Below are 11323 nucleotides of genomic sequence, written 5' to 3'. Positions count from 1 at the left end.
TTGGCAACGCATCCCCCAGGTGGGATTGGACAGCTGTCTGGGGTAGGCGGAGACTTTCAGGTATCCAACCTGAGGGGAGGCGAAGCCAAGCCTATGCTGATGGAGCCGCTCCAGATCCAGGGGCTGCGCGCGTCCACGCAAAGGTCGCCCCGTGTTTTATGCTGGGAGCGGTCACTGTAGTATTGTTAATAAATGATATAAATTGAAACTGTACTGAGTCAATTCCGTCTTTCTTTGCTAGTCATTTTATCACCTTTCAGTAGTGAGTTAAGTGTTCCACAAGTGTTATATTCCACACATATTAGATCCAAGTTTCTGTGGTGGGAGGGTTTTTTAAAAAATGAAAGAAACTAGTTGTCTCACGGCTCTCATAAGAAAGAAGACCAACCCTTTTTGTTTAACATTTAGATTGATATTCTTTCCATTGGCAGCAGGGCCAACATGGGATTGGGTACAAGATGTTGCCCCATAATGTTAGGTGACAGTGAAAAATCTGGGTCCATAAATCTTTTCTGGATTTAGCTCATAATACAGTCTTACAGGGGGTTCACTTCCACGGGTTCCGTGAATATGCAAAAATCTGTACACGCAAAGCCTTGGAAATTATCTCCCATGCAAACATCCTGGGGCTTCTGATATTGGTGTGCCAGGTCCAAAAGCCACAGGGTGCTCTTGTGAGATGTTTGTGGGGCCATCCAAGTGAGAGGAGAAAGTCCTGCTTGGAAAGCAAGGCAGAAGGAGAGTTTCAAAGCTCTTTTGGGTCAGGAAAATCTAGATGCTCAGCACTTTTATGAACATATAAAATCAATACTATAAAGAAGTCCATGTTCAAATTGAAGGCTGTATCCCTTATGTTGTTTTACATCTACATGAAACCACTGAATGGGGTTATCCAAAGCTTTGAAATATATTGTCAGGAATATGCTGGTGACATGCAGCTCTACTTCTCCTTTCCATCGGTAGGCGAGGCAGTGAATGAGCTGAACTGTTGTCTTGCCTTGGTAATAGACTGGATGAGGGCCAACAAATTGAAGCTCAATCCAGATAAGACTGAAGCACTGTTAGTGGGCGATTTCCTAGACTGAATGGATGGAAGGTGGCCTGCTCTTGATGGGGCTATATTCCCTCTGAAGAAGCAGGTAATAATATGGGGGTACTTATGGATCCTTTGCTGTTGCTTGAGGCTCAGGTAGCCTCAGTGGCACCATCAACAATGTGCACCCCAAAATAGTTCTAGCGTTATCTTCAACTGTTCTTAAGCTATTACTCATTTATTTTTTGCAAAGAATGTCAAGGTGATAACATGAAGTTGGAAAGAACTGGATGATGAGAAAGCCTTGCAGAGAGAATATATTGGGGAGGAGGGGAAATAAGGAAATATTATCTTTTTGTAAGAGGGGATGCTGCTGGGCAATTCCAGAAGAGTCGGGGGTCAACATTGCATGGTTTTCCTTGAACATCCCAAGAGCTGAAACTGTAGGGGAAGAAACTTTTGGAGCCCAGGTATTTTATTAAAGAAAGCAACAATCACAAGTGAAAGTTTTTCAGTGTTCTGCCTAAGGAGTGACAATACTGGATCGAAATAGTGGTCAGTTTAGGCCAATTCCTGTTATTTATAGAACCAGAACCTGTACTGACATGCAACGAAGGAGCAAGCAAGATAAGAAAACACTGGAGGGCAGGGCTATTATAGAGCTTCTATCTACTAAAACCCAGGACTATCTATTAGTGAACTACAGAGCAGTGGCGTAGCGTGGGTTGTCAGCACCCGGGGCAAGGCAAGTAATTTGCGCCCCCCTCGCTCTCTCTCCGCACCGCACCGCACGCCTGGCACCCCCCCCCCCCTCCACAGTGGGCGGCGACCCGGCAGCTTGGATCGGATTCGCACAGCCAGCACTGCAGTGAGAGAGAGTGAGTGAGCCAGGTAGGGGCAGAGAGCTGCGAGTGTGAGCACGCCCCCCCAGATGTTGCGCCCGGTGCGGCCGGCCCTCCTGCACCCCCCACGCTACGCCACTGCTACAGAGGCAAGTGCATTCAGTGTGAACTTGAAGGATTTATACATTTTCTGTGTAATTAGTGTAAAGTTCCATGTTAAATAATTTTATTATCTATACTAACACCAATATGAACTCAAGGGAAGGTAAATGTAGGAAGTATCTATTTATGCTGTTGCCTCTAAGGGGCCAGAAAATGGAGGTCCGCAGGGGATCCAAAACCTATGGTTTTGCTTCACCCCAAAACACCTCATTTTGGGGATTTCTGTTGGCTGTTGCTGGCAACAGGATTGCCAATGGTAGTTTTCCATCCATTTGGATGGATCTCTGGCCTCCATCGTAGCAGAGGTCATTTCCCTCTGCCATTAGCAGCACATATTTCTGCTGGCAAGGAGGTGACTGTGCTTGGTCCTAAGCCATGACCCCAACCATCAACAGCTGGGTGTTAGGCTTGCACACACACAAGCTCACACTACAAACTAAAACAGAATTATTTCAGAAGTAAGTTTCTTGCTAATCTCATACAGTTACATTTTGAGTTCTACGGAGTGATAAATAGGCACCATTTTTGTGCACAGCTCATTGATCAAGAATATCAAGTTTTTGGATGAATTATGTTGGTTAATTTGTCCGTTTCCGCAGAGATTTCATCAACCATTCTCTAGGCAGAGGAAGAGTAGAGTTTTTGCACTGGTAATAAATCAGTCACAAAACTATTTAGAACATATGGAATGGTTACATGAAATAATACCTTCATAGGAATCAAATTCCAATTAAACCTTACTATATGGGAAATTAAAAAGAAAAAAACCTAAGGATATGAAAAATAGGTCTGAAACAATATGAAGTTTATTGTTGTCACCCAATTTGATGTTAATAATAAAAAGAATGCACAACATAGTTACTTTTGATTTAGCGTTCACTATATCAGACTGTAACATGCCAACAGAATATGAAATTATATTGTCAGTTCTGAAAGAAAACAGTTCATGATGCCAGAGGAAACAGTCCTTACTGCTAGCATTTTTTTTAGTAAAATGCCAAAAAGCACAATTTTTCAATTGACTTGCCTAAGATCCAGGACAAAGCACAGCCTTTTGGAAATCCCCCCCCCCCCCGGAGTCAATTCTGCCTTTGAAATCCTGGTAATTTCCAGGGAAATCTGGACATATGGCAGTCCCATAGTTATAGGCTGGTGCAGCAGAGAGGGCTGAATCAGACCCACTGGTTGTACTGGGGCTGGCTAGGATCCAGCAGTTTCCTTGTTGGGTCCAACTCTGTGATCTTCCTTGCCCCATTCCAGTGAATTCCACTGGAGTTCCATTGGAGCAGCGAAGGTGATGCTTGCATGCTCACTACAGGAATATACCCTATGCTGTGTTGTACAAGGAACAGTTTGTTAGTAGGCCTCAATCTAATAACTTATCCAAAACCTATCCTTCCTTTCTTCTCTCCCTCCTTCCTTCCTTCCCTCCCTCCCTCTCTCTGCCATTTTGGCCAACTAAAAGTAAAGGTAAGGAGTCATACAGTCCGTACCAGGTTCTCACTACCAGTAATAGATCTCAGGAGTGAATCCATCCAAAGATGTTTGTAAAAGAGAGATGCAATATTTCAGTGCTGTAGTCAGAAAAAAATATTGACCTCAAGAAAGAGCTAAATGGAGGTCAGTTCTGTATTTTGACAGCGTTGTACAAGGTGGCCCAGTGAAAACAGAACCACCTGAAGAGAAAAGAACAAGAATAAATATTGCAAGATATCAGAAGGCCCATACATATCTTGGCTAAACTGACAAGAGAATTTGCTTCTTGCACTTGAGTTTACTTAGGAGGAGAAAGTTGCACAAGACTCCCTCTTGTCATTAAACCATAGCACCTTTTCTACCCCCTCACCTTGCAAAGCAGCAGGAGGCAGATCTTCTCTCCTCACTACAGCAGAAATCAAAATCAAAACTCAGTTGGTTTTGTCTTGGAATGCTGTGAGGTAATCACCAGCTAGTTTTTTCCCTGACTCGCTCATATTTCACATCATTTCCCTCTCTTCCAATTATAAAAATAGAAGTAACTTTCAAAGAAGTGGAAACTGTAGCCAAAACATTTAAAAAACAAGCCACCCCAATAAAAAAAAACCCCACCATATTACACACAACACTCTGCCTTTCCTGGATGCATTTTTCTCTACAGTCTCTTTCTAAATTTCAGAGAGAAAGTTTTGGGCAAAGGGAGGTCAAGAGTCCTCTCTGGATCCTCTTCCTATGTCATCAAGACATAGCATTTTATGCTATGAGAATCTTATGCATTTTATGCAGAGAATCCAACCTGACACACACTATTTTCTTATATCACAGTATCATGGTACTGCATCCCATTATTCTCTCTCCTAATTTTGGATGAGTGTAAGATAATTTTCTTGTTTAACCACAACTAAACACTGAACAGATGTCTTCTCTGAATTGCCTCCTATGATACACAAGAGGCTTTCATTAGCTAAGGTAATGGATTCTGAGTCCATTAAAGCTTATGAATAATTACTGCAATCCTTTTTTCCTCTTGATTTATTAAGCCTGAAATCCTACGCATGCTTACCTGGGAGTAAATCCCATTGAACTCAGTGGCACTCGTTTGTGAGTAGACATGCATAGGAGTGTACCATTAGAGTGAATTTTATGTATCCATCTGCATAAATTTTATTAACCCGTTTTTAAAATCTATGTATAGTCCCATATCACTCATGAAGGTAATCAGAACTATGTGATACTTTTGTGACGCATATGCCAGCATTTGTTAAGTCACGTAGTGGCCTAATTTTTACTAGTAGCCAGAATCTGATCAAACCCAGGAGAATGAAAATTCTCCTCAACAGTGATAAAAAAGACAGTTGACCGGCTCACCAACTGGTTGCATGTTAACTTTTCCTTATGCAAAGATTCCAGTCTTTCATTCTCACCCTAACATGGGAAGCATGCCTCTCTCAGGAGACCAGTCCTCATGAAAATTGGTCAGCATTTTAACAAAAAATTCATTTGTGCCTAATATATATGTCTTTGCTAGGAAATTTTGTGTGTGTTATTTTCATTAATTTATATGTATTTGTATGCATGCTTTCCTCTAGCATATGCATTTTCATGCCTGCTAAAAATATTCTTGTTTAGATAAGCCTACCCAGATGCTTAGAAAGTTGAGGTCATTTTAATCTGTTTTAGTATTTTAGCTTTTGTATGGGTGTGGATTTTTCTCAATTTTATTGTTCCATCTATTTGTAAACGTCATTGAGGTCTTTTTTAAACCATCAAGCAGTGTATAAATTTTATGAATTTAATTTTTTGGTACACATTATTTACAAAAATTCAGAGAAATGCAAATATGAAATCATGGCTGCTCATCAGTCTGTTGATTTTTTCCGGAAGGTACAACTTAGGTAGATTTGCCTTTAAATGCAAACTGAAAGGAATTTCTCTTCCATCCCCCATCTGATCATTATTATTAGTTCACACACCATAGGTCAGTGTGCCTGCTTTCCCTTAACAGCCATTCCCAGGTTTCACAAGCTAACCTGCCACTTCAACAACTTGAAAATAATATGATCCTTTCCCTCCATTATATCCTCACACCTACATTAGCTAGCCAAGAGCTTGAATGCTGATTCCCAGAATTTAAAATGTACACTGTGTCACTCTGAAATAAGCCATATGACAAGTCCCCTGTTTTGATGGGGTCTTCATAGTCACCTGGGGAGTTGCCAGAATGACACATTTAAGATTTTGCACAAATTAGCTTTGGGGAAAGATAGTATTTTAAAAGAGAGGTAGTATGATCAAATACAGCTAAGATGTTGCTCTGCAGATTGAATCAGAAGAACCACAACTCCTTTGTAGATGAAGACATTCCATTTTTATGCAGATTTTTTTTATTAGTGGTACTTATATATATATTGTCCACTTCTTAATATCAAATAATTAACTTGCACTATTAATTTCTGTATAAACATGTTTCCTACTTAAAATGTTTTAAAAGTGGCAGAATAATGTGCTGGTCATTCAAACATTTGAGAGTCAAACGGTTATATTGGCAATTCTGGTGTAGGTTAATGAGTTACAAGAATATTAAGCCAGCTCATTAAAATTTGTCACAGTGCTTACCTTGCTGCCATAATAATCACAGCTCTGAAGTAGAGCAAATGGCCACATCATGGTCAGAGGAAAGTAAGGAAAACACATTTGCTTCTCTGTGCATTTTTTTCAAGCCAACACTTAGTTTGGTACTTTTCACAACACCTCAAAGAGGGTTGCAAATACTGTGAGAGGACTTCAAATTCTCCTTCCTTTTGTCCACTGCTTGAATTTTCCTGTGTCTAATGTGATATATGGTGTTGGGTTCAGGAAAGGTGGGTGTGGGCTTGCCTAAAAAATACCCGGTGGCCCAGAGGTTCCCCACCAATAAGTCTGATGCTAAGTAACTGCACCATTGTTGTGCTTGAATCAACAGTATACTTGTAAGGAAATAGGATGAAGAAAAAATGAGAACCAGTTACCTTCACCTAGGATATTCCCTTTGGCTCCATCTCAACTTAGCTGCCCCAGTAGGTGAAGTGATGACCATCTGCCGCTGCTAAATTCCATTACCCCCAATAGGGTGGCTAACAGTCAGGAATCATGGGAGTCTAACAACTCCTGGATGGCCACAGGTTCCCCATAAACGGCTTATAGCCAAACAACACACTTCAGAATATCCATATTAAAGCTGGCTTGAGACAGTGCTACTTCAGATTGCAGGTAGGGACAGATGTTTGAATGTCCCCTCATGTTGGAAAAAAGCCTCTTTCTATCCATGTCACTATTGTGCTACACTTTCAAGAGAGTAAATATACAATCCCTCATTGCCAGTTTTGATCACATTTTGCCCTGATCGAATGCCTGGGTGAATAACTTGGAGCAATTTGTAGGGGTTCATAGATGTGAAATATTTCTAACCAACTCGCTTATGATGTAATTCAAAAATCCTACCAAGCTGCAGTTTACATGATGGTTCTTGGAACACATTCCTCACATAACTAGACATGCAGACAAGTAACAAGTCCCCTGAGATTACATGGGGCACTGAGGGGAAGCTGGGTGGAGAGGGAATTGTAGACTTTAAAAAGCAGAGTGGATTTAAAGATGAGAATGAGAATGATTACTGATCCTTATTTATGGCCTGTTGAGGGCCCTGTAGAAGGGGATAATGATTCAGGGGTGCAAAAACAGGCACAAAACTTTTGAGGAAGAAAGGTATAGGGAGGCGAAAGAAGACTCAGAAGAGGACTTGGGGGAAAGGGCATAGGATGGGGAGGAAGGCCCAAAAGGAAAGGTTTGGAACATTTTCAAGTGACAGCCATTTAACTGCTCTATTGTAATATATTTTGATTTTTTGAAAGCTGTGATATCATCTCCATTTCTCCATTGAGTACCTTGCATGGACACTCAGCTACCTAGAATATACAATCCATAAACTACCCATGCTTGGATCCTTTTGGAATTTTGGTTAGTTTAGGCCAGCCCTACTGGAAAAATACCAGCCTGTTCTCCGGGACAGAGACAAGGTTGTAACTGGGAATGGTTCCCCTAGCACAAATCTGAGATACATTGCTCTAGTCATTTCTGCTCCCAAAGAGTTTACCCCGGACTATGGCAAAGCAGTCTGCAGATGCATGCCCCAAGCAAACATAGTAACAACACTTTTTAGCATTCCCTGTGTTGTCTGATCTCAATCTGAAAAGGCCCTTTCATTTCTGACTGCAATATAGCTAATGTTAATTCCATGTGTTAAACACTGCTTACCAGTTCTTGATGTGTAAGGGCATTTGGAACATGGTCTGAAGGGACCAAAGGAATTCCATCCTTTCAGTAAAATAATCTAGGTCTTAGCAATACCTGAGCGAGAGACTGCCTGGGAAATTCCTATACTGAACTCCTGAGAGAAAGGGCAGGGCACAACTTTTTCAAAGACATACGTCCGCATGCACTTTGTGAACTCTTTACATGCACTAGTAAAAGCCAACCCCAGTGGTTGCTTTGAATAACGTGATAAAAGATAAATGCACCATTATATTTTCCCTTATGAAGCAAAATGTAACTGGAAGAAGACCGTTTTTGTGGGAGAAGTGGCATGAGGAGACTGGGTGAGTGATAATTTCTGTACTGGTTTTCTACTTTAGTCTGCGGACTCTAGCCCAGTTTGGTCATTACGCCTGTACAGGGAATTTAAACAGAGTTTGGGGGCAGGCATATGTCTTACCACACTTATGCACATGCTGGCCTTAATAGGTTCCTGCCCCAATGTTCCTATGTATAAGAAGGACTGATGGGCTTCTTAGTGTCCTCAAGTGAATGTAGTTAGAAGCCTCCATGCAATCAAGAACAATGATAATGCAGGGTCCCTGACTGGTTCTAAGCAGGTATAATCAAGTAAATAAACAAGTGGCCCTCAGACCTTCACACTCAACATGGAAGGTCTGGGGCAGAGCACATAGGTCCTAGCTTACAAAAGGATGTTGAGATGGATCTGTTTGCATGTGCCCAAATGCTCTCTACTTGCATTTTCATTTTGTTGAAGCATAACAGAACTTCTGCAGATCCATTAAAAAAACAACCCAACAAACCAAAAATCCAGGAAATAAACTAAATACCGTTGAAGGTATTTCAATTTGACCCTTAGGTCAGTCATGGTTAAAGCTTCATTAGCTGTGTGGTTTAAAAGCAGTGAATTTTAGGAGACCTTCAGTATGGCATCTACCTCCTCTTTTTGTAACTGCAGAAAAGCTGAGTTACTGGAATGTGGATAGAAAGGAGAATTTTTTTTATTTTTTAAAAAGCAATTAAGCGGTATTTTCATCTGTTTCCAAAACTGAGTACAGGCAAGATTTGAAATGCATGGAACTGTGTAAAAAAGGAAAATAATTGTTCTGCATTTGATATATTGTGCATAACTAACACTTGCTTCTGAACTGAATACTCTTCAAGCTCCCTAACCACCTAAATGAAAGTTTATGCCATATTAAAATTGCCAACAGAGCTCTGTCCCCTAACACCTTTTGAAACAATCCTAATTTGCCAGCTGCTCCAAATGAATAGGCTTACTTCAAGAAATGCTGTAGTTGGTTATTGTTGGATTAATCTGTTCCTTTGAGCTTCTGTGTAACACATTAAAATGTTCCCACTTCCATTTCATTGTGTTATGATGTAGGCAATGATACTTGCAACAGGATTTACTTAATCATGAAATTAGACTCTTAAGTACATATGGTTTAGAGGTTTAATTTCTCCACCCTTATTTCAAGAGTTGGTCCATTCTCTGCCCAGGGCCTGAATGGGCCTCTTTGATGTAATGAACAACATTGCAGAGCAAGCAGAGACTTCCTTTTGAAGTAAGGAAATGATCTGAATTCAATCTCATTCAGTGGAGATTTCCATTGAGATGGCTCCAGCTGTTTCCATGAGAATTTGAAACAAACAACCTATCCTTCAGCGCTGAGCAGCATGCAAAATAGGAGTTCTGTTTTGTTAAGATTTGTGTTTTAAATCAAAAAGGCTCCCCTTCCTGAGCTAATGGACTATTTTGCTGATATGTCCATATTTACGAAATCAGGAGAAAGAGTCTCAGAGCATAGATGAACAGTTTAGGTTAGAAGGAAAGCTGCTAACACTTGTTTCTAAGATCCCATCCATCAGTATGTTTTGGAAGTAGTTCACTAAAGTGCTACCCCCCTGTTTTCAGCTTATTAGGAACAGTGGGCCAGTGTGGCCGTAGGGGAAAGGGCAGGAAGCTTAAGGAAGCATCTGCCCAGGGCAAGGCTCCCCATAGCTGGGCAAAGAGAGGAGTCTGTGAGTGGAGCTGGGTGCCAATCAGCCAATCAGCCATATTTTCTGGCTCCAAATAGGTGGGGCTTCTGAAGCAGCCAGAGAGAAGTATTTGGGAGTCTGGTCCGCTCCAGTAACATAAAAGGATGGCCAACCTAGCCAGCCTCCAATGTTGGTGTATGTAATTTTGATTTTCTTTCAGATTGTGCCATAGACTAGTTGGACACAGAGGAATGGCAGAAGGAACCAACTTGCTTCTGGTTTCCTGCCTGCTCCTGCACTTCCCTACCCACCAGCTACAGTGTACACAGGTCTTCAATAAAGTTGCTTCAGGCAAAGCCACTCTGGAGGGAAGGGGTTATATGAGGAGAAGCAGTGATGGGTGCTTAACCCTTTCTTTGCCCACTACTCCTCTGTTCCACATTGTCCCTGCCACAGCTGCCCATTCCCCAAGTGCAAATATGCATGTTTGGCCCTATGCTTTTTCAAGAAGTTTGGATGGAAGTGAGTGAAGGGCTGATATCTGAGGGAGAAAGAGTGAACTGACAGAATACCTCAGTGTCAACATCAGAGTATGAACTTCCAGTTTCTGACTGCTTCTATGTATACTTGAAGTTTGCATTCAGAGGATTCTATCCCTAGATCACAGTGTCTCTTTATTAACATATTCATATTCCAATCTCTGAATTTCTCTGAGGTGACAAGCTTACAGCTAACTCACATAGTCAAGCTACTAACATCAATCATTACCTGGTGAGTCTACATGGATCATTGCTTCTTATCACTTCATATCTTGGTTCCCAACTGGATAATGTGCCTGAGGTGGCAAGAGGCAATGATCTGTGGTGACTCACCATGTGGAGACAGATGCTAGCATTTCCACATATTCAGGTTAGCAGATCGTAAGTGAAATTATACCATATGATTAAGATAGTGAGTGAACTCACCCTTAGCTGGCCCAACATACAGGGTTCTGTTGGGATTTACTGCTATCCTGGACACACACACTTCACACAGAGGCAAATTGTGAAGGAGGAACTGAGCTGCTTCTGGAAGAAGGATTTAAGATTTAGGTCACTGGCACAGCATGAAATAATCTCACGGTGCAGATGTTAGGTCAACTACCACCTTCCATTTCAAATTAACTATAATAATATTTTTCATTTATCACTACATTTTTGCATGTCATACTTTCATTGTCCTAAAACAGGGTGGGAAACCTTGTGGGTGTGTATGTTGCCCTCTAGGATTCCTTATCTGGCCCTTGTCACTTTCCTAGGACACCTGCCATCCATAGGACATACACTTTCTCTGGTCCTGCTCCACATATTCCTGGAGTGCTTGGGCCTGGCCAGAATGTGTCCTTGAATTGTGATAATGCCTCTTACCAGGATGGAGGGGTGGGTGTGTGGGTGTGTGCCCTCACCCACCACTATCATTTGGCACAATGGAAAATTCCTCACAAGGGCTTGCAGTGCTTGGACTTAAAAGGTTTTCC

Source organism: Podarcis tiliguerta (genome assembly GCF_965153285.1).
Source record: "Podarcis tiliguerta genome assembly, chromosome: 1".
NCBI classification, from domain to species: domain Eukaryota; kingdom Metazoa; phylum Chordata; class Lepidosauria; order Squamata; family Lacertidae; genus Podarcis; species Podarcis tiliguerta.
This window is presented reverse-complemented; position numbering follows the sequence as displayed.